We start from the raw sequence: 27,148 nt of genomic DNA, 5'->3' as shown, positions 1-27,148 counted from the left end.
TCTTTCCTTCCTTCCTTTTCTTCCTTCCTTCCTTCCTTTCTTCCTTTCTTCCTTCCTTCCTTCCTTCCTTCCTTCCTTCCTTCCTTCCTTTCTTTCTTTCTTTCTTTCTTTCTTTCTTTCTTTCTTTCTTTCTTTCTTTCTTTCTTTCTTTCTTTCTCTTTTTTCTGATGGGATCTCTCTATTTTCCTAGGCTGGAAATGCAGCATCCACTCACATGCCCAACACCAGTTCTGATTGGAATGGAGGCTTTGGCCTTCTCCATTTCTGACCTGGGTCAGTTGACTCCTCCTTAAGCAACCTGGTGACCCACCACTTCCAGCAACTTACTCTATTGGTGCTCAAAAGTCTGACGAACTTCAGCTTTAGTGAAGATTAGAACTGTTGAACTCAAGTCATCCATCACGCTGACCAATATGAGAGATTGCAGGTGTGTGCCACCGGGATCAGCTTATCTATTTTCTTTGTAATTACTTTTCTTATATCCAAGATCAGGTTGTCCATTGGCATTTAAAATTTTTCTCCTAATTTTAATTTTACATTTTTCTTGGCTAGGTATTGTATGCTATACAAGTAGAATTCTGCTAATTGTGGCAGTTCTGTAGGAGTAAAATTGACTTCTTATATTCCAATCAGTGCTTCTGGTCCAGTTAATATCACCTTCCCCACATTGCCACCCTGGAGAGTGGCAGTAACCTTACATTTGGAAGCCTTAGAATAATCCTGCCAGAGCCCCTGTCCATGACAAAACAAGTCATTCTTTGAAACAGCTAGGATGTACAATGCATTTAATAAATATTCTAGAAGGAATTAGTGAATTGTTTTTAATATTATTTTTTAAATCCTGTACTTAACAAACAAATAAGCATATAAACCAAATAAAATGGGCAAATGTATACATTTGAATAAAATATACAACAGAACAAAAAATATGATGGCAAATAAAACTGTTTATCTCTATTGTGTGTTGATTGCTTTTTTCTGGCTTTTAAATTTTTTTAATTAAATTTTTTTTACTCATTTTGAACTTAAATACAAAATGACAAAAACCTTCAGCATTTCCACATACATAGCACAACACACAAAAAAAGATTCAATATAAAACCATGAATCTTCATTCACACTATTAACTTTTTTAAAAAAGCTATGTAATAAATACTACATATTGTTTTCAAAACTACCCTGCTTTTCTGTGCTTCTGTTTGAGTTTTCTTTTGCTCTCTGCTCTGTACTTTTTGTTTTTTTCTCCCTTCCTTCCCCACTCCACACTAGAGAAGGCCACCATTTGATGCAGATATGTATAAATACATAAAAACATACTATGCATACTTCTATTTATCTGTTTTTTTTCCTCTGGAGGTGGATAACATTTTCCTTCATAGGTTCTTTATAGTTGATTTGAATATTTATACTACTCAAAATAACATAGTCATTCACAGTCGTTCTTTGAACAATATTGTTGTTACTGTATACAACATTATCTTGGTTCTACTCATTTCACTCTTCATTGTTTAATGCAAGTCTTTCCATTTTTTTTTAAATCAACTAGCTCATCATATCTTATAGCATGTAGTATTCCATTACAATATGCCCTCCTCCTAATCTTGGCTACAGGCTTTATTTGTACCATTTTTGAAAATGTAATCAAAACTGTCCATTTTATATCCCACAAAGCTCTCTATCTCTTGCTTATAAATAAATTTTCTGTTCTTCTAATTTTCTTATGAGATCTCCCTTTATATCTAGATTCATTTTGACCTTATCTGGAAGACTACTTCCCAGGTTTCCCTTTTTTTTTTTTTTTTTTTTTTTTTTACCAAATAGTGAATTCTTATTCCAAATTTAAATCTTTACATTTGTCAAACACAAGGTTAGTATAATCATTCAGTACTGTCTATTGTACTGTCTACTCCATTCCACTGACCCACCACTTTATTTCTTAGCAGGTACCAGATAGTTTTTGATAATTATTGCCTTACAATATAGTTTAAGATTTAGTAATGCTAAACCTCCTTCCTTTACATTTTTTTATTAATTCCTTTTATATTCTTGACCTTTTGTTCTTTCAAATGAATTTTGTTATTTTTTCTAGCTTAATAAAATATTTTTTTGGTAATTTAATCGGGATGGTATTGGACAAGTAGATTAGTTTATTTAGAATTGTTATTTTTATTATTTTGCCTCTGCCTACCTATGAACAATTAATATTTCTCCAATTATTTAAGTCTGACTTTATTTGCATGAAAAGCATTTTATAATTATGTTCATGTAGTTCATGGTTTTGTCTGGGCAGGTATATTCCCAGGTATTTTATACTGTTTACAGTTATTTTAAATGGGGTCTCTCTTACCATCTCTTTGAAGTGTTCTGTTGGTTATATATAAAAATGCTGATGATTTGTGTGGGTTTATTTTATATTTTGATACTTTGCTGAAATTGTATAAATATTTTTTTGGTCATTTTTGCCAATCTGATAGGTGTGAGATTGAATCTGAAAGTTGTTGTACTGGCATGGCATTTCTGTAATGATCAGAGACTTCTCTATCTTTTCCTATATAGTTCTTTTTGGATTGAATTTCTTTCATGAGGAACTACATCTTTTTATCTTTTGAGTGTTTATCACTTGGGAAATAACTTTTTTTTGCCTAGGTAATGGGGTTAAGTGACTTGCCCAGGGTCACACAGCTATTAAGTGTTATGTGTCTGAGGCTGGATTTTAACTCAGGTCCTTCTGACTCCAAGGCTGGAGCTCTATCCATTGCACCACCTAGCTGCCCCAGGAAATAACTCTTTAATCAGTTTCATATACATACATACATACATACATACATATATATGCACATATATATGTATGTATGTATATGTATATATATATATCTTGTATGAGACTTTTATCAGAGAAATGACTACAAAGATTTTTTTTTCTAGTTAATTTTTATCTTGATATTAAGTGAATTTTTAACGTGATATGATTAGAATTGACCATTTGATCACTTCTGATCTTTTTCCCTTGTTTGACCACTAATTCTTCTCCTATTGATAGTTGTAAAAGTTATTACACTCCTTGATCCTCTGATTTGTTTACAACAAATATTCTATATCTAAGTTAAACATCCATTTAGAATTTATCTTAGCATATGTTGTGTGATGTTGATTTATACTTAATTGCTGCCAGAGAGCTTTCTGGTTTTCATAGGGATTTTATCAAACAGTGATTCCTTACCCCAATATTTAAGGTCCTAGAATTTTCCTGAAAACTATGCTACTATGTATATTTTGGACCTAATATAATTCGTGTTTGAAACTACTTACATTTGCTCTAGGTTTCCTTTTCTCTGAGCTCTCCTGCATTATTTCCATTCTGAAGGCATCAAAGAAATGCACATACTTTGTAATATCTCAGGAGATTAATATAAATGGAGCAGCTAAAAAAACTCATGTGATGTCTGCCATAATGGGACATTTAACTTAATGGCAGTCAAATTAGGATTATGTTAAAAAGAGTGATGAAAATTTTCAGACCTTTTTACTCAAATACCCTACATATACCCAAAAATATGAAAGAGGAAGGTCCTATATTCATAAAAAATATTTATAGTAGCACCTTTTGTGGTAGCCAAGAAGTAGAAAAAAATAGATTCCCATCAATTGGGGAATAGCTAAACAAATTGTGCTACAAGAATATAATGAAATAGTATTGCACCTTAAAAATATAAAGAATTTAGGGCAGCTAGGTGCTACAGTGGCTAGGGGCAGCTAAGTGGCACAGTGGATAGAGCACCAGCCCTGAAGTCAGGAGGACCTGAGTTCAAATCCGGCCTCAGACCAAACACTTGACATGTACTAGCTCTGTGACCTTGGGCAAGTCACTAAACCCCGATTGCCTCACTAAATACATATATATATATATATATATATATATATTTATATGAAGAATTTAAAGAACCATGGGAAGTCTTGTAAGAACTGATGAAAAGTGAAGTAAGCAGAACCAGGAAAACAATATACACAATGACTACAACTACAACTACAGAATTAAAAAAAAACACAAGTTGAAGTTGAAACAATTATAATATCCACATAGCTTGGCCCTGGAGGGGAGCTAAGAAAATGCACATTTCTCCCTTCTTTTCAGAGACAATAGATTCTGGGGATGTAATATCACATATACTATTAGACTTGGTTGATGGCCTAGTTCCTTTTGCTGAAATGTTTTTTTTTCTCACCCTTAAAAAAAAACAACTCTCTGCTATAAGGTAGGGCTCTTTGAGTAGGGGAGGGGAAGAGATATTTTCAATAATAAGTTGACATAAAAAAGACATCACTGTAAAAGCTTAACAAAATGAAAGAAAGTCAGCTTTTTTGGAATATACTAGAAGAGGCCTATATAACCTCTGGTCCATGGGAAGGAAAAGTTGATTTAGAAGCAGTCATACAGATCTTCAAGTGACCTAGTACTACCTAGAAATTGGTCATGAAGCCAAAGCTCTCCCTAGAGAAGTCAGGATGTGGCTCACCATTTACCATGTGGTAAGATTGCTTCCTTTTCCACTTAGTGATTTTGATATGGTGGGGATGCCTGATAGTTCTCTTTTAAGATGTCTTCTGGAACACTTGTTCCCTTGGTGAAAGTGAAGTTGAGAACTCAGAGTTTAATGGAAATGTCAGCAACCACTAGAGAGTTAGCATTTCAAACTTCACTAGATGCAGCAGGTTGGAATTTCATTCAGTAAATATATTTCATGATATGAATGTGTAGTCTTTTGGGTCATGTGAAGGTGAAAAAGATAAAATTATTGATGGGATGGGGGCTGAGCCATTTTGATAAGGTTATTAATTAAATTCTCATGATGTTTACATATTTCTTTATTAAAGAAAACAGGGAACCCGGGCTGATTTCTAAGGAGCTAAAAGAAAATTAGGATCCATGGGAAAGTGAAGATGATCAATTCCTCTTGGCTGAGAAGGAGAGAGAATTAGATTGAAAGACAAAATGACCCTGATGGGATCTGGTCACACCTGTGAGATGCTGAAGGGAGCTGGAGAGTGGGAGCAGCCTGAGCTCACAGCACCACCTGCTGTTGACTTAGAGCCCCACCCACCTGTCTGTGGAGAGGAAGCTTCTTGTGACCAACATTTAGAAGCATTGCTTCTATTTCTCACCAGCCCCAAGTTGCACCTTTCTGTTTTTTTCTTAATATCCATTACAACCTCAAATAAACTTCAGTGATCAGATGGAGAGAATGATTTGAAGCATATCCCCATCCTTATTTCTTTTCATTCTGCATAAATCTCATTCAAAGGGTCTCTTCTGATTTTGAACAACTTATTGTTGCCCCAGGTCAGAGAATATCACTATAATGATTAAAAAGTTGTCATTACCAAGCAGCTTTTCTGACTCTCAAAGGTGAGAGCAAAAGCTAAAGTGACATAAGGGGTGGATATGTCTCTGTCTCTGTCTCTCTCTGTCTCTCTCTCTCTTTCTCATACACAGACACATATATACATATGTGTATATCTGTCTATCTATATTTTTTAAAAATTATGCTTAAGAAGATAGATTAGGGAAGTTGAAACACTAGAATTTATGTAAAGACTTCTGCCACTGAATTAATCCTGATTCAATGATATGAGAATACATACCCAGATAGACCAGCATTCTCCATAGGGTTAAATATGACTTTAATTTTGTTTGCTAGAATTCAAACCACTGGGAGAAAAAAATCTTCCTACTATTACTCTATTTCCTTCCAAAATAATAGACCCAGCTTGCAGTTAAAGTTTTGTAGATATTATAAAATTGTTAAAGTTTCTTACTGTTCCTGTGTTGTTCCTTCTTCATCTTCTCCTTGCCTGGGGTGTCTACAAGGCCTTGCATTTGGCAGAAAAACGTTTGATGAGATATGACTTTGCACCTGGGATGCATTTTTTAAAGAGGCCTGAGCAGGATTATGCTGAAGGAGGTTGGGACAATGTACCCTGTGCCCCTCTCCTAAATCAATCAATAAATAAGCATTTTTAAGCTTTTATACAAAAATACTTACTTTAAAAGATATGATCACAAAAATACAAATTTTTCTCCCTAAAATGTGGGAGGCCTAATTCTCCCCTCTGTGCCACTTCAGTCTTTGAGGAGGGGAAGAGGATTAGGTGCATAGCTCAGCTCAGTTTCTATAGAGCACAGTTCCAAGTCTAAAAACCCACCTTAGGCTTGAGTCCCAGGTACCCTGGCTTCTTAGGATTCCCTGTTGTGGTGGCTGATTCACCACCCCACCAGCAATTCTGGCTCCAAGGTTGCCATAGCTCAAATTCTTGGATCTCAAGAGAATCATCTCTAGCACTTTAAACTGAAGAGGGCAACACAGAACATTCACTCACCCCATTTCTCTGAGCCAGGGCAAAAGACAGAGAGCAGCTGCAAGAATTCCTTTCCTTCTCAGCAGCTCAGTGATGCCTTTGCTATGTACTGATTGTGATCTTCATGATCTGGATACAACAGATAAAAAGCACTAAAAAGAGCCCAGCAGAAAAAGAGTGGTGGAAAAATGAGCAGCTGAAAAAGAGAGATCAGCTGTGATGCTTATATGCCACATAATGTCAGTCATTGGAATTACAAAGACAAAAATGAAAAAAAAATCCCTGCTATCAAGGAGCTCACACTGTATGGGGAGAAATGAGGGAAGGACGCACTAATAGTTTGGGAGATCAGGAAAGGCATGTATGTGAATTGAGCTTTGAAGGAGAGTGGTTATTCCAGTTTACATTCCCAAAAGACATGAGTATGGAAAGGAAGGGATTATAGGCATTCCTATACCTATGACAGCCTATGTGCAAAGATGGGAGACAGCATATGGTATGTAAGGAACAGCATGAAAATCAATTTGGCTGAACAGTAAACCTACAAAGATAGGATGAAACCAAGTTGAGAAAAGCTTTAAATATCATACCAAGAAATTTGTATTTGATCTGCAAAGTCATAAGGAGCCACTGAAGCTTATTGAGCAAAAGAGTGACATGGTTAGACCTGTGCCTTAAGAATTTTATATTGGCAACTGCATGGAGAATCAATTGGAGAGGAGAGAGACTTGAGGCAGGCTAGTGCAATAAGTAAGCCAAGTGAGAGATGATGAGGCCTGAAGTGATATAGTGGCTTTGTGCCTAGAGATTGAGGAACAGATGTGAGATATTTTGTGGAAGCAGAACTGACATGATTTTACATTTAAAATGAGCATTAATGGTAGTCTTGAAGGGTAAATGAATTTTCAGTCTAAGGTATTTGTGTGGAAGGAGGAAAGGGATGATGGCATGTCGCATATGTTTTTTTTAACATTAGTTGGTAGAATCACACTCACCACTTGCGGCTTGTTCAAAGTGCTCTTCAGTAATCTGAAAAATGGATGGCCCCAGGGTGAATGACTGATGTCATCATCATCATTCTCCATATCCTTGGAATAGAAGGTCTAAGGAAAAAATGAATCTAAGGTCTATGGAGCTCAGTGTGGCCACAGGAGAGAGTTAGATCACCAATTGGTGAGGGAATGAATGTAAAGCAGCTTATATTTACATCACAGTCACATCACCTATAAGTCTATTTAATGTGTGTATATATATGCATATACACATGTGTCTGCACTGCACATGTTCATATATACACATATTTACATATGTAAACAAACCTATATGTATGTACATATATGTATGTATGCACATGTACACATACACATTTATATATATCAGTTCCTTAAAATACTCTGAAGTCTCTCTGAAACCATCCTCTTCATTATTTCTTACAACACAACAGCATTCAATCATAATCGTATAGTACAACTTGTTCAGTCATTCCACAATTTTTGGGCATACCTTCAGTCTCCAAGCTTTTTCCACTACAAAAAAAAGAGTTGCTATCAATATTTTTGTATTTTGTATGGATTTTTTCCCTCTTTCCTTCTTTGATCTCTTTGGGTTATAGACATAGTGGCAATGTTGCTGAGCCAAAAAGTATGTATAATTAAAAAGCTTTGGGGCCATAGTTCCAAATTGCTTTCCATAATGAATAGACCAGTTCACGGTTCCATCAACTGTGCGTTGATGTACCTGTTTTCCTACAGCCTCTCCAGCATTTGTCTTCTCCCTTTTTGTCACACCTCTTGTCAATCTGATAGTTGTGAGATAGTACCTCAGAGCTGTTTGAATTTCTATGTCTCTAATTATTGTTGATTCAAATAATTTTTAAAATGACTATTGATAGCTTGAACTTCTTCCTCAGGAAACTGCCTATTCATATACTCTGACTGATTATTAATTAGAAAACACTTCTCCCTCTTATGAATGTGAATCAGTTTCCTATTTATCTCATGAGAATTTTATCAGGTAAACTTACTGCAAAGATTCCCCCCCCTCCAGTTTCTTGCTTCTTTTCTTATTTTAGTTGAGTGACTTTGCTTTCACATACATTTTTTAATTCCATGAATACAAAATTATTCATTTTATTTCCCTGACCATTCAATCTCTTGTTTGGTCATGAACTCTTCCCCATCCATAGATCTGGTGCATTTTCCTCCATATTCCTCTAATTTGTTTATAAGGTTACCCTTTAAATCTAAATCACATAGCTATTTTGGGCTTGTTTTGGTAGAGGTGTGAGATGATCCTCTGTACCTAGTTTCTGCCAGATTGCTTTCCAGTTCTCCCAACAGTTTTTGTTGAATTGGGAGTTTGTACCCCAACAGCATGAGCTCTGTGGGTTAGTTTACTTCCTTCAGATTGCTTTCCTGCAAAATGTTATGGTGTCAGTAATCTTTGAAAGATGAGTCAATATTGGAGGCGCTTCAGGACTGGAGAAAGAAACATATTGTCTTGATTTTCAAAAAAGGGATAAGAATAAAAGTTTGAAAACTACAAGCTGGTGAGATTGACATTGATTCCTGGAAAGATTCTAGAATGTATCATTAAAGAGATGGATTGTGAACCACTAAAAAGAGAAATGACTATTATGGAGTCAAAATGGCTTTATCTTGAACAAGTTTGCTGAACTAACCTCACTTTCTTTCTTAACAAGTTACTGAGCTGGTAGATTAGGTAATGTTAAAGATAATGTTTATTTACATCTTAGCAAAGCATTTGATATATTAACTCATGCTATTTTTTATGGAAAAGATGGAGAAATGTGGCCTGAATTTGGAGGTGGTTTAATCACCAGATTCTGTTAATGGTTTAATATAAACTTGGCAGGAGGTCTCCAACAGAGTGTCCCAGTGGTCTATGCTTGACTCTGTGCTTTGTTAACATTTGTGTCAATAACTTAAAGAAAGTCATAGCTGACAAATCCATTAAATTTGCAGAGTACATCAAGCCAGAAAAGATAATTACCACTACAATGACAAAGTCAGGATTTAAAAAGGCCTTGATAGGATAAAACCTTTGTTTATTTTTTTTAATCTAACAAGATGATGTTCATTAGGGATAAATATTTGGGTTGAAAAAATCCACTAGTATTAGATGAGTGTGTGAGGGCACATGGTTAGACAATATTTCATGGGGGGGGGAGGAATGTTTGGTTTACTGGACTAAAAGTTCATTTTGAGTTAATAGAGTGATTTGATGGCCAATAAAAAGATAATGTGGGAGCAGCTAGGTGGTGCAGTGGATAGAGCACCGGCCCTGAAGTCAGGAGGACTTGAGTTCAAATCTGGCCTCAGACCAAACACTTGACACTTACTAGCTGTGTGACCCTGGGCAAGTCAATTGCCTAAAAAAATTTTTAAAAAAAGATAATGTGGTTTGGGGCTGTTTTAAAAAGGCATGACATCCAGGAATAAGGGGGAAATAGTCTCATTGTACTTTGAACTTGTCAAATCATACTTGGAATATTATTTTTGTTGTTACTGTTGTTCCAGACTTATGATTTCATGGGAGTAGGAAATGCCCAGTAAAGAAATTCCCCTGACTAATGAAGATTGGTACCTTTCTACATCTATTAGAAAGATAGACGTAGAAAGGGCAAGTGACTTGCCCATGTGACACAGCCAACATATGTCTGGGGTGTAACATGGACTCCATGAAATCTAATTGCTAAGGTAGCTCTCTATCTACTATGCATGTCACCCTTTAGACATGGCTATAGACAGGAGATTGAAAATGCTGCAGACAGTCAAGTCGCCAGTGCCTCCTTACACACTTATTCAAGCAACAGGCTTCTACATGGAGTCTAATTAGTACCAAAAACAATTCTTAAATATCTTCACAATACTCAGGACAGGTCCAACTGTTGTCATTTTTAACACTGTGTGTCTAGTGTATGTGCGGTAAAAATGTTTTCTGGAAAGGTAATTTCTGTGCTAATGAAAACAGCTTAATAAAATGTGGAAGCAGCAATGTGTTAGAAATAGTATCCAATCAAAGGATTAAGCTTAGGTAGTCCAGGGTACTCAATATAGAGGCATTTGGATTTAAGATGAGATTTTTCTTGATCAATCTATCCAGTATTACATCATGAAATCTGTTAGCTTCCCTTAGCGGGCAAGAAGCTCCTGTTCTGGAGGATGTTGTTATCCCTGCTTGACATTTCTTTTCTGCTGCTGAAACACCTCTAGGCTGGGGGGCAGTTCCAATCTCTCTCTTCTACCACAATTCATCGATTCAATAGGTCTGGTACGTGCCACACTTGTACCAGAGGGCAGATGCACAATTACTATTCTAGGAAAACAGCGACAAATTTCAGAAATCCTAGTGGACCTCAGAAGAAGGGGGAACTGAAGACTCCTATAAGGATGAAGATGGGGAAATCTTCATGGCTTTTTAGTAATGGAGGCATACTTTTCTCAACCAAGAGGGGAAAGACATTTGCCAGAGAACATATGAAGTATTGGTTTAGGAGATTACTGATTAACTTTTCAGGAAAGAACATCAGCTCTAGAGTTACAGATCCTGAGTTTCAAACTCACCTCTAAATTGCCTGTGTGACCTAAAGCAAGTCTTATCAATTACCTCATCTGTCAAATGAAGGAGTTTGGATTAGATGTTGTCCCTTCCAACCTTAAATCTATGTTCCCATGATACTATGATTTAAATTGTACATACAGTTTGGTATACATAGAGGATGAGATAGATTAAAAACCAGATAGACAACTAGCTGCCTTGAGTGCTTTAATTGGAAGTAAGGGAGTGGGGAATAGAATGGAACCAAGTGATTCTTTGAGATCTCCTCTAATTCTATGTTTCCGTGAATGATGCTTGAAAAAGCTCTTTAATTGGTTATTATTTGCTTGAAATAATATGGCAGAAGATTGAACGTGATGGAATATTTATTGTTGCTCAGTTGTTTTGGCTGTGTCTGATTCTTTGTGACTCCTTTCGGGATTTTCTTGGCAATGATATTGGAGTGGTTTGCCTTTTCCTTCTCCAGTTCATTTTACAGATGAAGAAATTGAGGCAAACAGGATTGAGTGACTTTCCCAGAGTCACCTAGTTGGTAAGTATCTGAGGTCAGATTTGAACTCAGGAATGATGAGTCTTCCTGACTTCAGGCCCAGCACTCTATCCACTGCACCACCTAGCTGCCCAGATAGAATACTTGATATTACATTATTTTATACATCAATCAATAATCATTTGTTAAGCAGCTATTAACTTCCAAAGTACTATGTAATATAGTAATATAAAGACAAAAGTTTAATAGCCTTCCCTTCAAGAAGCGTATTCTCCATTGAGGAGATAACACACACATATTAAGCATCTACAAAATATATGTCCAATGAATTCAAGATAATTGTGGGAATTGGCATCAACAGGTGGGCATGGTGGAAGCAGGGATCAGGGGAGGTCATACTTCGGGGATGGTTTTCACGAAGAACTTTGAAGGGATTCTGAGAGGTAGAAGTGAGGAAGGACCTGCCTCTCTCTTCACCATCCTTTCTCAGTGCTACTGGCTGGATAGGATAGGGTTATTAACAACAAGGAATCAGCTGGTGTTCGTCAGACTGACTCTATTAACTGGCATCAAGTGAATGGAGGTAACACTTTTGAACCAAACTTTCCTCAAGATACCATCATATTATCTGACATTGTCATAGAGGGTAGATGTGTGAGCTCTTTTCTTTTGGTCTGTTTTGAGTCCATTTAAATATAAGGCAAATGAGTTAAATGTTCTATATCAAGAAATCTCAGAAATCTGGGTAAGCTGACATGGACCTCACACTTAGGGGGCTGAACTATCCAAGTACTGCATGCTAGATAGATCTTGCATTTCGCAGTTATTTGATAGTGGCTCCTCAGTTCAGTGAAAGGGGTTGGTGAGTGTGTCTACAAAAGGGAAGTAAAGAACCAGCACAGTTATCCAGGTACTTGAGAGGAAAAAATCCCACACATACAGTTATCGATCAAATATCTTGGTTGGGACTTGAATTATTTATATAGGTCAGTAATTTTCTGTTGACTCGACTTGACTTCATATTGGGTGAATAGTCCTGGAACACTGTATTTCCACAGAAGACTGCCAATACCAGAGCAATTTTTGACTTGTTTCCATCACAGCATGGCCCAGATTGGCTTGACTGTGAATATGATGCAAGACGCAGAACCTGGCGTAGGAGTTTGAAGGAGAAGACGACAAAGGCATGTGGCAAGGCTGATAGGGAAATACAGTGCTGTTTTCCCTTGCCTAATCAATTTAAAAGAGTTTGGTCACTGATGTGGCTGTATAGTCTGGAGTTATTTGTTCCTGGGCCTGTGCCATTCTGAAGAACCCTAGTGTCTGTTTCTGGACACGTGTGTGCTTTATTGATTCCTAATCTACTTGTATCTGTGGATGTAGCAGCAGCTCCTATTGTTCTCAGCCATCTATCTGCAAGGCAAGCAGTGGCAATAATCTAGCTTTGGGATAATTTCCCAGGGACACTTATCTGTGGGCACTCTTAACCTCTGTCTATTCTCTGCTTGCTGTGCCCTAAAGTAATGTTGAGAAAGGGCCTGAGGGACTCCCCTGGGACTCCATTGAGGGAGAGACTTGTGCTTAGGAGATAGGGGTTTGTGATTAACCAGAATGAATGATTAAAGAGTTTATGCCACTTCTTATGGACATTTGATACTGTGTCCCCCCCTTTTCCCTTATCTAATTACATTGTTTAATTATGAAGTCGAGGCTATTTGGGAACAATGTGGATAAACTAAGAGGAAATGGTGATTTTTTTTTTTCAGGGAGTTGTGGGCATGCAACCAAGGAAAGGAGAGCTCTAAGTGACTTGGTCTTTATCCTCTGTTGTATTTCTTGAAGACAACCTACTTACATATTATTTCTGTGCCATGATCAAAATTACCTTGGTACTTAGGTTTTTTTTTTACTTCATTTTGCATGTATAGATAAAATCTGCATCAGTCAGCAAAGGATGGAAACATATTTGTGCCCCAAACTGCAGCAGGGAAGCAAGTTTTCTTATCCTGTCAGCAAAAGCAGGAGGCTGCACATTGGAGTTCTTCTTCCTATATACTCAAGTGTCTCTGGAGAGTGCAGGAAGATGGCCATGAATATGTAGGCATGCAAAAAGATAAGCAAGGCAGATGTCTCCCTGATCTCTATTGGGGGCATTTTGGATCACACAGAAGCTAATATACAGCACCTTTCCTGGCTGCTACTTCTTTACATACTGCCCTCCCCCTTCTGCCTGTAAAATGTGTATATGTAGTTCTTCCTTTTGGAGCAAATTAATTTCAGGCAGCAGCAATGAGTAAAATCAGGAGGAAGCTGAGTGGAGTAGCTGAAATCTTTGATTACAAGTTCATAGGCTCAAAGAATCAAAGACTCAGAGCTGAAAGTGACTTTAGCTATCAGTTAGTACAACTCTTATTTTATAGATGAGGAAACTGAGACCCAGCCAGGTTAAAATGACTTACCTAAGGTTACATGGGTGATAATTTTTGTAAAATAGTGATAGTCAAAACCATCTGGTTTTGGTTAAAAAGTAGAGAAATGAACAATGGAAAAGATCAGTCAAGGGATAATCAGAAACAAAGAAACTCAATAACCCAATGTTTGATAAAGTAGAAAACATAAATTACCCAGGAAACAACTCCTTGTTTGATCAAAACTGCTGGAAAACTGGAAAGCAGTCTGGAAGAAATTAAGCTTATATCAACATCTTATATACCATGACACAAAGTCCTTGCTAAATGCATGACCTTAATATTAACAACTAGACTGTTAAAAATTAGAAGAGAAATAGATAATATTTCTATATTTTTTATTTCTGTATTTCATATAGTAACAATCTATCCTCAATATAGTCAAAGGATATGAACAGTTTTCAAAAGAAGAATTGAAAACTATTCTTAATCATGAAAGAATGCTTCAAATAAGTAATAATGAGAAAAATGGTGCAGCTAGGTGGTACAGTGGATAGAGCTCCAGGCTTGGAGTCAGGAGGACCTGAGTTCAAATCCTGCCTCTTACACTTACTAGCTGTGTGACTCTGTGCAAGTCACTTAACCCTGATTGCCTCACCAAAAAAAAAAATATAATGAGAACAATGCAGATCAAAACAACTCTGAGGTTTTACTTCACACCCTGTAAATTGGCAAAGATGACAAAAATAGCAATAGCTAATGTTGGAGAGGTTGGTTATAGAATGACAGGCTCAATGATAGCTATATTATTGGTAGGGCTGTGAGGTGATATTTCCATTTTGGAAAGCAATTTGGAATTATGCACATAATGTGACTAAAATGCCTATACCCTTTAAACCAGAGACTCCATGACTGGGCTTATACCTCAAAGAAGCCACCAATAAGAAGAAAATCCTCATATATACCAAAATCTTTATTGCAACACATTTTGTGTTAACAAAGATCTGGAAAAGTAGATGCCCATCAATTAAGGAATGGCTGAAGAAATTGAAGTGTACAAATGTAATGAAATATTATCATGCTGTAAGAAATGATGTATGTGATAAGTACAAAGAAATGCAGAAAGGATTACATGAACTAATGTAGAGTGAAGTAACAAATCCAGGAAAACAATACACATAGTAATTATAACAACATAAATCAAAAGAACAACACACCAAACAGTCAAAAGTGAAGATAACAGAACTATAAAGATCAAGTAGGACTTAAATGAAGAGACATGGGAGGACCCACCCAAACCACCCCTTTGTTGAAGTGAGAAGTCCACAGGTTTTACACATTACACATTTTCAGACTTTCTCAGTGTATTGATTAGTTGTACTGATTTTTTCCTCTTTTACAAAAATGCTATTTGTTATACTGGATGGCTCTCTAGGAGGGGGAGGGAGAGGGATAGTGAGGATAACTATAATGATATAAAAAAGACATCAATTAACAAGATTATTTTAAATTTTAAAAATCACATTAAGGTTAGTGTTTGAGCTGGCGTAATGCAGGACTCTTTTAGTTTAGGCTCAGTTTTTGGACAAAATGAGGCATTTCTAAGTCATTGGACAGTCAACAAAAAGGAGGTTGACTTTGCCCTAATTGAGCAAGGATATGCAACAAGGATATAGTGGCCCTTAGTTTCAGCTTTGGGAGACATGGTCTCCTTCACCCACTTAAGGACATATATCTGGTCAGCAGGAAAGGGTATGACAACTCAGGTGATCTCAGGCACTCACCAACATTGAGAGGCCTAGACTTCCACAAGGCTGGAACTCTTTATGCTCTTGGGTGAACAGGAAGTTGTCATGGAAACTGGGGCCAATCAGATCTCAGGGACGTCATTCTCTCTTTTTAGGGAAAGCTAATTCCTGTTGTAGGAGGAAATGACAAAAGGCCTGAGTATATTGCATGTTAGAGGCAGGAGGAAAGAAACTGCCATGGGGAGCATGCCTCAGTCAAATCCTAGGGAGAGCTTTGTCTCCTCTTAGGGAAAATGAATCCCTGTCACAGAGTTGAGGGAGGAAATGTTTTGGAGAAATTCTGGTAGAAATTAGTCCTAATACAATAAGGAAATAATTGAGCCCCATTCATTAATCAAGACATGTGTTGCCTGACCTGGGAAAGGTGGTTTCTATAATCATGAGATTCAGTTTAACTCTTCACAAAGTTAACTTATCTAATTAGGGCATTGAGCAAATTACATGCTTATGTTTACACTATCCTCTAGCCAGACTGACAAAAATCACAGGCACAACAAGCAAGCTATTTTTGAGCAATAGCATCTATTTCTGACCTCTTTTTCATCCGTGCTTTCTCCTCAGAATTGTGCAAAAGACATCAATATAACAAAGAAGCATTGATTAAGTAAATCACTAGATACTACAGAGAATTACACTGAACAAGATCCTTGTATTCAAGGAAACTGAAATTTGGGGATAATAAAATGCAGTGAGGATAGTTGGCCAGGGCTTTAACTGCAGAAAGGAGAGAAAAGAATCTGAAGGAGTAGATTTATAAGCTCACTTTTCATCTGTGAATGGCCTGTGTTAAGCCCAGTATCTTGCCCATAAGAACTAACGTGTTCAAAGAATTGAATTAAATATAGTTTTGCTAAAAAAAAAAAAAAAGGTCACTGAGCTGCCCTTGATACATTCAAGTCACCTGGGCCAGATGAACTATATCATTTTTGAAAACAAATAGAATTGGTGAATGTGATTGCTGAGCCACTGTTTGTGATATTTGGAAAAAATGTCATGGTGAATTATGGCAATACAGAAGTATTGCAAATGTTATATGAGCTTCAAAAAAAGAAATAGAGTCTAATGATGATGGTGATGATGAAAATTAACATTTATAGAATGCTTTACAATCAATCAAGAAATGTTTATTTTGCACCTACTATGTGCCAGGTACTGTGCTCAGTATTAGGGATACAAAGAAAGGCAAAAGACAATCCCTGCCCTCAAGGAGCTCACAAGCTAATGGGGGGAGACAATGTGAAAGTAACTATGTACTAACAAGCTACAGACAGGATGAATTGAAAATAATCAACAAGAAAGGTGCTAGAATTAAGAGTGATGGGGAAAGGTTTCTGGTAGAGGGTGGGATTTTAACTGGAACTTGAAAGGAGGCAAGGAAACCCAAAGGCAGAGATGAGGATGGAGAACATTCCAGGTGTGAAATGCCTGGACTCAGAAAATGGAGTGTCTTATTTGAGGAACAGCAAACAGACCGGTGTCACTGGATAGCTGAGAACCTGGTTTGGTGCTGTTGGTTCTCCTGTCCTCCTGGAACCTCTTGAGCCTCTGGGTTGTTTTTTGTTTTTCTTTAATATTACTCTCTCTTGATTTTCCTCCTTCCTGCCAAATCACACTTGTCAGTCTCCTTAGCTTATCATCCACATTATGACCTCTGCCTATCGATCCTTTCCCAAGTTTTTGTCTTTTTCTTTTTGTGTCTGTCTGTTTCTTTCTCTCTGTCTCTCTGTCTCTTTGTCTCTCTCCCTCTCAGTTCATTAGCTTCTCTGGGTTTCATTATATTTTCAAACCTAGTCTAACACCAGAGCTTTAGTCCTATATTACCAATTGCCTATTATGACATCCTTGATGTTCAGGAAACATCTTAAATGTACTATGTTTAAAATGAACTCATTATATCTTCCCCTAAAACATTTCTTCTTTGAAATATTCCTTTTTGGGGTAGCTAGGTGGATAGAGCACTGGTCCTGAAGTCAGGAGGACTTGAGTTCAAATCTGACCTCAGACCAAACACTTGACACTTGATTGACACTTACTAGCTGTGTGACCTTGGGCAAGTCACTTAACCCCAATCGCCTAAAAAAAAAAAAAGAAATATTTCTTTTCTATTGAAGGTACTATTATCCTTCTAGTGTCTTAGATGTATAATCTTGCCATGACTCTGTACTACTCAATCTCTCTTACCCTACAGTTGCCAAATTTTGGTAATTTTGGTCCTTACATCTACCTCCTCTCTTCTTTCATGGATACTGTTTTATTTGGGGCCCTAATCACCTCTTACCTAGATTATTGTAATAATCTCCTAATTAGTCTCCATACCTCACACCACTAAATTTTCACTAAACCTAGATCTGATCATGTAACTCCTCCATTCAACATATTCCAATAGCTTTCTATATCCTCTAAGATAAAAAAAAAACTCCTATATTTAGCTTTTTTAATGCCATACATAACCTGGCCCTAACTTATTTTTTCCAGCCTTATTGGATATTACTCCCCAATCTGCACTCTGTAATCCAGACTAACTCAGCTTTTTTTCTATTATTCACATAAGATATTAATTTTTCTACTTCCAAGTCTTTGCCTGAGTCATTCACTATGCCTGGAATATACTACCTCCTCCGAATTTAATAGAGTGCCTCTCTTCCTCTAAGATGAAACTCAGGCATCCTTTTCTGTATAAAGTCTTTTCTAATATCCACAAGTACAAGTGCCCTCCTTTCGAAAGTTGTATTCAACTACTTATGTACTTTATATGTATACACACATATATAAACATATATATATAGATATATGTATGTATATATATATATATGTGTAAACACACTAACTATATATAGGGTGTCCCAAAAGTTTTAGTGAAAGCTTAAACTGCATTAAGACTTTTGGGACAGATTGTATGTAGATTGTAGGTACGGGTACGGTCACCCATGTGTGTGTATGTGTGTGTGTGTGTGTATTCATAGATACATAGGTACATACCTTGTATATATCTATGTATTAGTTTCATATTTATGCTTTCTATACTTTTATGTGTACTCATCTCCCTTTTAGACAATAAACTCATTGGGAGTAAGCATTTTTTAATGCTTTTAATCTTTATACTTTTTCTCCCAGAGGCTAGCATGGTGCATGATACATAGTAGGCTCTTCACAAATGTTTATTCATAGATTGTCACTACAAGGACATGTAATAAAGGGTGACCAAATCAGGCATGCCAAGTATGTATTCTTGCATTTGGAGAGAGAATCCACTGGATGATGACAAAGATTTTAGTCTTCTATATTTAATGATAAATCCAAGGTCACAGAACTGGTTAGGGGCATATCCAGTAACGCATCACAGTTTTGTAGCATTTTAAGGGTAGCAAAGCACTTTCCTTTCAATGACCTAGGTAGTGCTAATGTTATTGCCTCATTTTAGAGATGAAGAAACTGAGGCTGAAAAGTAAAGTGACTACTCAAAGATTACACAATTTATGCTAGAGCTAGGATTCAAACCCAGCTCCTGAGCCCAAGTTTAGTATTCTTTTCACTGCACTCGACTGCCCCTCTAGCCTCTTAAGTTCATTTCCGAACTCAAAGACTCAGTAATCATGGACAGAACACTTCAATCTGTTTGGGTTGTTGGAGGGAGCAAAATTGCTTCTGTCTAGTCTTCCATCTTTCATTCATGATAGTGTCTGACAGGCTCCCGTTATATGAATCAATTCTCCTGCTTCATTGTCTCCAACGGCCTGTTCCTAAAGCTTTGACCTACCTTTCTAAAAGCAACCTGAAAGCTTCCTAGCTTTAGCTGTGTGGGTGGGAAGGAAGAGAGAAGGCAGGTATCATACAGAATGAGGAATGGAGAGACGGCACTTAGCCCAGTACATTCTACATGTTGTTAACAACAATACATCTGAAATATTGGCATTTTCAGAGGTCTCTGAGGCATAGAAGCCTTCCATCTGTATTCTGTTTTCCACTGTTGTTCCAACCTGACTGATTCCACCCCCATTGCTTAATTTTTATCATTATCACTAGTTGTCAAATTTGGATGGAGAATGGTATCAGTACAGCAGTTTGTACAAGATGCTGTCTACTGTCAAAAATCTTTTATGTCTTTATTATAGACATATAAAATCTTCTTCCTCCACTGAACTATCAAAGGCATGCTGTCAACATGTCATCTGGAACAAAGTGACAAAGTCTTCATTCTTGTCTAGCAACTTGAAAAGCTGTTTAATATTGAACAATCCACTCAGCCTGTATACTTTGTTTAAGATCTTATTCCCTCATTGTATTTTGAGTGTAACCCTTTCTCATTTTCCTTATATATGGACAGCGCAATGTATTTCTCTAAGCATGGAGCACAGAGCAAATGGATGTTACTAATTATTTTTTCTTTTCTTCTCATTTGCAATTTAATTTCCTATTAATTTACTTCCCAAGCTCACTTTCAGCCACATCAGTCAGCATCATGGGTAGGGGAAGAGGGTTATGGGCTTATGGGCACTCAGAAATCATTATCCCCATCCTTCCTTTTCCTATTTGTATTGATAGTAGAAACGTGAATTGAGGCCTAGTCTCAGTTCAAATCATCAAAAAATTTTGGAGTCTCTGTTAATCAAGTCTCACTGTACATAAATACCTAGAAGTACTTAGTAAAGTGAGACGTATTCAATAGTTTGATGATTCCACTGAGGATAACACCATAGTATATGCACAGAACTCAAAAGTACATATAGAGTAGAACTTTAGCTAGTTGGAACCCTGGTGAAGGAATGATTCTGACTATTAGAATTTTCTAGATAATTAAAGGTTTAACCTTTTAAATACCAAGAGTTTGGGACATATGGAATGTTGCCTGTGCTAAGAGATGCCATTGCTATAATGGCTGAATAATGAATTGCTATTTTATTATTGGTACAAGGAAAAGCTCATTGGTTAGGCTTATATGCAGAAATGATGGAAATGATGTAAAAACAAAAGGCATCAGTAACATTTATCAAAGACCTTTTGAATAGAATTCTTTCAAAAATTAATTAGACAGGTTTCTGTCTTTTGAACAAAATATACTTAATATAATTTAGCCTTTTCTTGATTTTTTGGTGACTGGGAAGATCAGAAGTGGTATTGTGCTATAACACAGTGTCATCTCAGGAGCTATTAAAGGGTTGTTTGCTTCTAAGTTAAATAGTACTGAATGGATATGCTTTATAATTCCCTTTGTTTGCTCTTTGTAGTTATTATCTATTGATTTTTGCAGTCAGACAATGCTGTCAGTTTGTCTCCCTATAGTAGTCATTCTCCTAATGCATTGCTTTTACTTATAATCTGCTGCATACTTGAAAACTCAGTGATCACACTTGTCAGAAATTTGTGTAAAATAGAAGTGAATAGGCTCTGAGTAAATCCTGAGGGAGCTCCCTATGAATCAGGTTCATGAACTTTAATCTGTGTTACAGTGAAGGCATTTTATTTTGCATTTTATGATCCATGCTATTTAATTTAACCTAGTCCAAATCTTGAATCATTGAACTTGCCTGAATTAGTCCTGCCCAGAATATTTAGCAGTAGTAGGAGGATTGGATTGCAATGATTTTATGGCTGAAGTGAAGAAAGAAAAAAATGGGGGAGCTGGTGGTGATTTGATGGCCAACATCAAAGAGTCTTGTGTTTTTAGGTTTGTATGGGATGCACCTTCCCAGTCCCCTATCCACTCTGTCAGATTAATTTGACAAGTACCTGAAGACCTTGACAGACATAATAAAAATATTGTAAATATTAGTATTCCCTGGCTTTTATTAGCAATTTTAGAAAATCTAAATGTCTATCATAAGGAAAATAAATTGTATTTGTGAACTTAGTAATTGGTGATAGAAAATACTAATGAAAGTGATAGGAGAAATATGTACTCAGCTACCAGAAAGAAAGGAGAAAGTTTTTTCACTGGACAGTCTCTACACCAATGAAATCACTATTCCAGGTCAAAAACAATTCTCGCTATAACCTACCAACACCTACTATGTGTCCTCTTCTTTGTCCTTTGGGTGACCCACAGTTTTAATTACTGGTAAACTGTGGTATGTGATATTCTTTCGAGCTGGTCCGTTAGTACATATATCTTGAGAAGCTACTGAACATAAACAATGAACTGAGACTAGAATTGAGTTGGAAGACAATAGGCTGGTTGCATTTAGGAAAGTGTGTAGTATTTTTAATGATTCCAAGCTTTTCCCTGAAATAGTCTAACTTTCAAATATCAACATCCTTCTCATGACATTGTATGGCTGTGAGTTGACATGTTTATTGATAAATATGCTGTGAATGGGAAAATGCTGGCTGTATAAGAGGAAGTAAGGTGCTATGGGATCATATTAGGTAGAAATGACTTTGGTCTGGGGATCAGAGAGAACTACAAAGTAGAGATGGCATTTGAGTTGGCCCTCAAAGATAGAAAATATGTGAATAGGTAATATCGTGGTTGAGAAGGAAGGGACAATCCATGTATAAGGAACAAACATGCAGAGATTTAAAAAAAATTGAAAAGGTAAGCAATCCAAACTAGGTTACTAATTGCTCCCCTTTCTCAAATGTGTGCTTGCATACCAAAAGAAAGAAAAAATTACTGATTACTTTGTTAAAACTGCAGAGTAGCCATAGATAGATTTGGTTTCTTGAAACTCCGTCATTTTACCCTAAGTAGCTACTTTGTGTTATCAACACAAAGTAAAGTGTAGAGTTGACAATTCCAAACTCATCTCCCCTAACATTTTTCATTTGTTTTGTAGAAGCAACATTAAATAAGACAGTTAGGCCTGATGTGGTTAGATCTTTAGGAACAATGTTGTCAATGTGATAAATAGGCATTACATCAAAACATATCATAATGACGTTAATTTTGTGACTTTACAAAGGAGGTTTGTTTGTAACATATTATTGATGTACTAATTATGATATAATATGTTGGTGACAATATTAGTGGACACATATATATTATTTGAGACATGCTTATCTGAACAATATAGGCTAACAAATTAAATTATTTAGGCCATGAAATATATCCTCAATTTTCCTGTATATACTGATCAAATTAATTCAGTAAAAAAACAACAACTGAATTTGTAGTCAGAGGACCTGGGTTTTACTCTTGTCTTTAATATGAAGTAGAATCACTTCATGTCTATGAGACAAAGTTTTCTCAAGTTATAGCTTGTATTAGATTAGTGGTTTCCATTTCATGGTTCATTAACCTTTTAAGGGCTCAAGACAATTATCCAAAATTCTTTAATAACATGTTAAGCAGTAAATAATTGCCCAGTTATGTTACAAATATATTTCTCCTCTGTGACAATAAGTATGTGAATATTTAAAGTATTTTAGCTTTGTCACTGCAACAATTCAAAACCATCATGATCATGTACATGATGATTTTTGTGTATGTGTACCAATTACATCAAATTGACTGCTTCTAAGTGTGATATATTATTGTATTTTCTCAACTTGTCATCAAATTGTTTCCAAACTACCACAAGGTTTCAACATTAGTGTGCAAACTGACTCTTAGTTGATCATCAGATGCATGCACATGCTTTCTAAACACTACCCCAAGGTAGTCCCTTCATTCCTCTCTATTACCCTACAATCACATCTCTTCAGCTGTGTAATCATGTGACAGAGATGTTACAAACATTTGCATTCTTGCATCACAAATCTTAGGTTGTTTGAAAACCATGATTGCTGGGTATACTGGCTATATTGCTGGGTATACTCACGCCCAATATCACTAGTATTGAATTTCTTCTCATATAATGGTTGCTATTCATTCTGTGTTGACACATCTTTTTTTATCCAGATGTGTCTAAAACAGAGGCATCAAACTTGCAGAGCAAAACTCCTGAGGCCAAGCCAGATTAAAATATAACTGGGAAATATTTAACAAAATAAATAAAAAGACAATACAATATAGATGATGCTAATGTATGGTTTTCTAAGTCAATATGTTATCCACAAGTATCCATTTATATTTCAGGTTGACACCATTGGTCTACATCATATTAAAAAACCCGATAAAAATGGAGAAATTCAGCCAAATAACCTTGACATGATGTTAAAATCCAAATATTTGGAAAAGCCCACATGAAAACTGAATAAATACATATACAATGGACATTTAATATTATAGAGCTATAACCTCAGAGTAGTGACGAAGTTTTCCCTGAAGAAGGTTTTCCCTAGTATTGTCACTACATCTCTTGACTAGATATATCCTCTGTTTCTTTTCTTCTTTCCTTTCTGAAACCTTTTGTATTTTTTTCTAATTTGGAGTGTTTATTACAAAATATCTATGTTTCTTATTAGTTGGAGTTTGCTCATGCCTTTTAAGGCCACTGAGTGTTGGCTGATTTTTCAATCAGTTAATTATTCTTTAGTTTCACTATAATTTCATTAGGTTTATTGAAGAATTTTTTCATACCACTGGGAGAATTAATATTTCTTCTTACTAGTTCATAAAAGTCTGAAAGAGATGAACCGTTTACAAGGTCAGAATGTGCTACTCTCAGTTTTGTACCTTTTATTATCTGGATATTTGTAAATAATCCATTTAATTTATCTTTTTATTGGCATATAATTGGGCAAAAAAGTTTCTTTCCTTTCTTTTATTTCCTATATATTATTGTTTTCCCCTATTTTTTGATATAAGCAACTTTTTTATCTCTATTTTTGACTAGATAAACTAACAGTTTATATATTTTATTAGTTCAAAAATTCAAAATTTCATTTAATATGAATTATTTCATTTTCTTTATCTATTCTTTGGTTTTTAGAATTTCATTTTATGCTTAGTTCTATCCTGCCTTCTCCAGTAGATTTCCCCCTCTATCACACCCACTCTTACTAGTCTTGAATTTCTCCCCATCTAATGATTGCTTCCGTACTTCTACAAAGATGCTCATCTTTCCCCAATCCTCAAAAAAGACCTCATTTGATCTAACTGTCCTTCTAGTTATTCTCTCTCTCTCTCTCTGTCTCTCTGTCTTTCTGCATCTGTCTCTCTCTGTGTGTCTGTCTCTCTCTCTCTTTGTCTCTCTGTCTCTGTCTGTCTGTCTGTCTGTCTCTGTCTGTCTCTCTCTTTCTCTCCACTGAGAAGGTAATCTACAATTAGTGCCTATACATCTTTTCATTTACTATCTTTTTAATTCTCTGTAGTCTGGCTCCTTACCCCAACATTCATATAAAATTACATCTCCAATCTTGCCAATGATCTCTTAATCACTATATATACTGGTCCTCCCTCCCAAGTTCTCATCCTCTATCCATCTGTAGCCTTTGACACTATTGATTATTTTCTTCTCCTTGATGCTCTCTTTTCTCTTTTGGTTTTCATGACCCTACTTTCTCCTGGTTCTCCTCCTGTGAGTCTGAGATCCTCTGGTCACTGCTGGGGGTAAAGCCAAGATGGCAGAGGGAAAGCAGTGACTTGCTTAAGCTCTCCCCCAAATACCTCCAAATACCTGTAAAAATGACTCTAAACAAATTCTAAGCAGCAGAACCCACTAAAAGACAGAGTGAAACAAATTTCCAGCCCAAGATAACCTGAATGGTTGATCGGAAAGGTATATCGTGCTGGGCAGGGAGAGAAGCACATTTCGGTGTGGGCGCACAAGCCTCAGCGACCCTGGAGCAGACCTTAGAGGACTGAATCAAGGACAGCTGTGGCAGTTTCCAGACTTCTCAACCCACAAATGACAAAGACAACTTAGAAGGTCAGTGGGAAAAGTCTGTGACTGGGGTGGTGAGAGAGGAGCGCAGGATCCCAGCTGCAAGTCTTGAGCATGGTCCAGGGCCGAGGCTGTTTCCTGAGCTTTTGGCCCACAGGCTGAGGGGCAATCACGTGGCTGATCAGAGGGGGGTTGCAGGGATCTCTTTGCCAGTGCTGAGGCAGGAATCTCTTGCTTTGCCCGTGCTTGGATCTGGGTCACGGTTCTGAGGGATGGTCCTAGGGTAAGGAGAAGCGCTGGTGTGGTGGAGCTTGTTTTGGCAGTGGAGAGGAAACACCTCACCCCTTAACATAGCACCTTGGAAGAACTGAAAATTTTATGGTCCATAGAAGTATCTCTGAAAACAGCTGTACAAGCCCCTGAAGCTTGGGACAGTACATTCTCCATATTGGAAGCAGACTCTTGCCTTAACAAAGAGATTAAAACTCAAGTAATTGGCTGGGATCATGAGTAAGCAGTGCAAAAAGAGTCAGACTATATTATCTTACTTTGGTGACAAAGAAGATCAAAATTTAAAACCAGAAGAAGACAACAAAGCCAAAGTTCCTACATCCAAAGCCTCCAAGAAAAATATGAATCAGTCCCAGGCCTTGGAAGAGCTCAAAAGGGATTTTGAGAAGCAAGTAAGAGAAGTAGAGGAAAAACTGAGAGTGATGCAAGAAAATCATGAAAAACAAGTCAACAGCTTACTAAAGGAGGCCCAAAAAAATACTGAAGAAAATAGCACCTTAAAAAATAGCCTAACCCAAATGGCAAAAGAGGTCCAAAAAGCCAATGAGGAGAAGAATACCCTAAAAAGCAAAATTGGACAAATGGAAAAGGAAGTCCAAAAGCTTACTTAAGAAAATACTTCCTTAAAAATTAGAATAGAGCAATTGGAACCTAGTGACTTTATGAGAAATCAAGACACTGTAAATCAAATCCAAAAGAATGAAAAATTAGAAAACAATGTGAAATATCTCATTGGAAAAACAACTGACCTGGAAAATAGATCCAGGAGAGAGAATTGAAAAATCATTGAACTATCTGAAAGCCATAATCAAAAAAAGAACCTAGACATCATCTTTCAAGAAATGATCAAGGAAAACTGCTCTAATATTTTGGAACCAGAGGGCAAAATAGAAATGGAAGGAATCCACAGATCTCCTCCTGAAAGAGCTCTCCAAAGGAAAACTCCTAGTAATATTGTAGCCAAATTCCAGAGTTCCCAGGTCAAGGAGAAAATATTACAAGCAGCCAGAAAGAAACAATTCAAGTATTGTGGAAACACAATCAGGATAACACAAGATTTAGCATTAAGGGACCACAGGACATGGAATATAATATTCTGGAGGGCAAAGGAAATTGGATTACAACCAAGAATCACCTACCCAGCAAAACTGAGTATAATCCTTCAGGGGGAAAAATGGTCATTCAGTGAAATAGAGGACTTTCAAGCATTCTTGATGAAAAGACCAGTGCTGAATAGAAAATTTGACTTTCAAATACAAGACTCAAGTGGAACATAAAGAGATAAACAGGAAAGAGAAATCACAAGAGACTTATTAAGGTTGAACTGTTTACATTCCCACATAGAAAGATGATATTTGTAACTCATGAGAACTTTGTCAGTATTAGGGTAGTTGGAGGGAAAAAATTATTTGTATGTATATATACATATATAGAGATAGATAGATATAGATAGATATAGTTAGATAGATAGATAGATAGATAGATAGATAGATAGATAGATAGATAGATAGA

At 36.5% G+C, this 27,148-nt stretch overlaps 1 pseudogene; it reads left to right on the top strand.

The window, feature by feature from the left end:
• The first annotated feature begins 4,990 nt into the window (after positions 1 to 4,990).
• The window catches only part of LOC114036724, a 43,272-nt pseudogene continuing 21,114 nt past the window's right edge, over positions 4,991 to 27,148 (top strand).

This window comes from Vombatus ursinus, unplaced genomic scaffold (genome assembly GCF_900497805.2).
Source record: "Vombatus ursinus unplaced genomic scaffold, bare-nosed wombat genome assembly UNPS02009975.1, whole genome shotgun sequence".
Taxonomy (NCBI): Eukaryota; Metazoa; Chordata; class Mammalia; order Diprotodontia; family Vombatidae; genus Vombatus; species Vombatus ursinus.
Note: the sequence above shows the minus strand (reverse complement) of the source record. Positions and strands in the feature narration are given on the sequence as shown.